Below are 3,410 nucleotides of genomic sequence, written 5' to 3'. Positions count from 1 at the left end.
CAAATGACAGAACTGAGCAAAACCTTCCAGGATCTAAAAACAGAAGTAGAAACAACTAAGAAAGCACAAAGGGAGACAAATTTGGAGATAGAAAACCTTGGGAAGAAATCAGGGACCATAGATGCAAATATCAACAACAGAATACAAGAGATAGAAGAAAGAATCTCAGATGCCGAAGATACCATAGAAACTATGGACTCAACAGTTAAAGAAAACACAAAATGCAAAAAGCTTGTAACCCAAAACATCCAGGAAATCCAGGACACAATGAGAAAGCCAAATCTAAGGATTATAGGCATCGATGAGAGTGAAAATTTAGAACTTAAAGGGCCAGCAAATATCTTCAACAAAATTATGGAAGAAAACTTCCCTAACCTAAAGAGAGAGATGCCCATGAATATACAAGAAGCCTACAGAACTCCAAACAGACTGGACCAGAACAGAAATACCTCCTGTCACATAATAATCAAAACCCCAAATGTACTAAACAAAGAAAGAATACTTAGGGCAGTAAGAGAAAAAGGGCAAGTAACATATAAAGGAAGACATATCAGAATTACACCAGATTTCTCACCAGAGACCATGAAAGCTAGAAGATCCTGGGCGGAACTCATGCAGACTCTAAGAATAAACAAATGTCAGCCAAGACTACTATACCCAGTGAAACTCTCAATTACTATAGATGGAGAAACCAAGATATTCCATGACAAAACCAAATTTACACAATATCTTTCCACAAACCCAGCCCTACAAAGGATAATAGGGGGAAAACACCATTACCACGAGGGAAACTATACCCTGGAAAACGCAGGATATTAAGCTTCTTTCATCAAACCCAAAAGAAGATAACTATACACGTATAAAATTAAAATAAAAAATGATAGGAAGCAATAACCACTACTCCTTAATATCTCTTAACATCAATGGACTCAATTCCCCAATAAAGAGACATAGACTAACAGACTGGTTACGTAAACAGGACCCTACATTTTGCTGCATATAGGAAACACGCCTCAGTGTCAAAGACAAAAACTACCTTAGAGTAAAAGGCTGGAAGACAATTCTACAAGCAAATGGTTCCAGGAAACAAGCCGGAGTTGCCATTCTAATATCAGATAAAATTGACTTTCAACCTAATGTCATCAAAAGAGACATGAAAGGTCACTTCTTGCTGGTCAAAGGAAAAATCCAAAAAGAAGAACTCTCAATCCTGAACATCTATCCTCCAAATACAAGGGCACCCTCATTCATAAAAGAAACTTTACTAAAGCTCAAAGCACACATTGCACCTAACACAATAATTGTGGGTGACTTCAACACTCCACTCTCACCAATGGACCATCAGGAAAACAGAAACTAAACAGGTAAACAGTGAAATTAATTGAAGCTTTGGACCAATTGAATTTAACAGATATATATAGAACTTTTCATTCCAAAGCAAAAGAATATACCTTTTTCTCAGCACCTCATGGTACCTTCTCCAAAATTGATCGTATAGTAGGTCACAAGACAGACCTCAACAAATATAAGAAGATTGAAATAATCCCATGCCTCCTATCAGATCACTATAGAGTAAAAGTGGTCTTTAATAACAATAAAAACAACAGAAAGCCCACATATACATGGAAACTGAACAATACTCTACTCAAGGATACCTTGGTCAAGGAAGGAATAAAGAAAGAAATCAAAGATTTCTTAGAATATAACAAAAATGAAGGCACAACATACACAAATCTATGGGACACAATGAAAGCAGTGCTAAGAGGAAAACTCATAGCTTTGAGTGCCTCCAAAAAGAAATTAGAGAGAGTATACACTAGAAGATTAATGGAACAACTGAAAGCCCTGGAACAAAAAGAAGCTAATTCACCCAGGAGGAGAAGAAGACAGGAAATCATCAAACTCTGGGCTGAAATCAATCAAGTAGAAACCAAGAGAACCATACAAAGAATCAACAAAACCAGGAGCTGGTTCTTTGAGAAAATCAACAAGATAGAAAAACCCTTAGCCAGACCAACCAAAGGGCACAGAGACAGTATCCAGATTAGCAAATTTAGAAATGAAAAGGGAGATATAACAACAGAAACTGAGAAAATTCAAAAAATCATTAGATCCTACTACAAAAGCCTATACTTAACACAACTGGAGAATCTGGAGGAAATGGACAGTTTCCTAGACAGATATCCGACACCAAAACTAAATCAGGATCAAATAGATCATCTGAACAGTCCCATAACACCCGAAGAAATAAAAAGGGTCATAGAAAGTCACCCAACCTAAAAAAGCATGGGACCAGATGGCTTCAGTGCAGAATTCTATCAAACCTTTATAGAAGACCTAACACCCATACTCTTCAAACTATTCCACAAAATAGAAACAGAAGGAACCCTACCCAACTCATTCTATGAAGCCACAATTACGCTGATACCAAAACCACACAAAGATCCAACAAAGAAAGAGAACTTCAGGCCAATTTCTCTTATGAATATTGATGCAAAAATACTTAATAAAATTCTTGCCAACCGAATCCAAGAACACATCAAAATGATCATCCACCATGATCAAGTAGGCTTCATCCCAGGGATGCAGGGATGGTTCAATATAAGGAAATCTATCAATGATATCCACTACATAAACAAACTCAAAGAAAAAAAAAACATGATCATTTCATTAGATGCTGAAAAAGCATTTGACAAAATTCAGCACCCTTTCACGCTAAAAGTCTTGGTATGGACAGGAATTCAAGGCCCATATCTAAACATAGTAAAAGCAGTATACAGCAAACTGGTAGCCAACATCAAACTAAATGGAGAGAAACTTGAAGCAATCCCACTAAAATCAGGGACTAGACAAGGCTGCCCCCTCTCTCCATATCTTTTCAATATAGTTCTAGAAATCCTAGCCAGAGCAATTAGACAACATAAGGAGGTCAAAGGGATACAAATTGGAAAGGAAGAAGTCAAAGTATCACTATTTGCAGATGATATGATAGTATACTTATGTGACCCCAAAAACTCTACTAGAGAACTCCTATAGCTGATAAACAACTTCAGCAAAGTGGCTGGCTACAAAATCAATGGAAGCAAATCAGTAGCCTTTATATACTCAAAGGATAAGCAGACTGAGAAAGAAATTAGGGAAATGACCTCCTTCACAATAGCCACAAACAGCATAAAGCATCTTGGGGTGACTCTAACCAAACAAGTGAAAGACCTATATAATAAGAACTTCAGATCTCTGAAGAAGGAAATTGAAGAAGATATCAGAAAATGGAAAAAATCTTCCATGCTCGTGGATTGGCAGGATTAATATAGTTAAAATGGCCATCTTGCCAAAGGCAATCTACAGATTCAATGCTATCCCCATAAAAATCCCAACCCAGTTCTTCATAGAGTTAGAAAGAGCAATTC

This window comes from Apodemus sylvaticus, chromosome 16 (assembly GCF_947179515.1).
Source record: "Apodemus sylvaticus chromosome 16, mApoSyl1.1, whole genome shotgun sequence".
Taxonomy (NCBI): Eukaryota; Metazoa; Chordata; class Mammalia; order Rodentia; family Muridae; genus Apodemus; species Apodemus sylvaticus.
Note: the sequence above shows the minus strand (reverse complement) of the source record.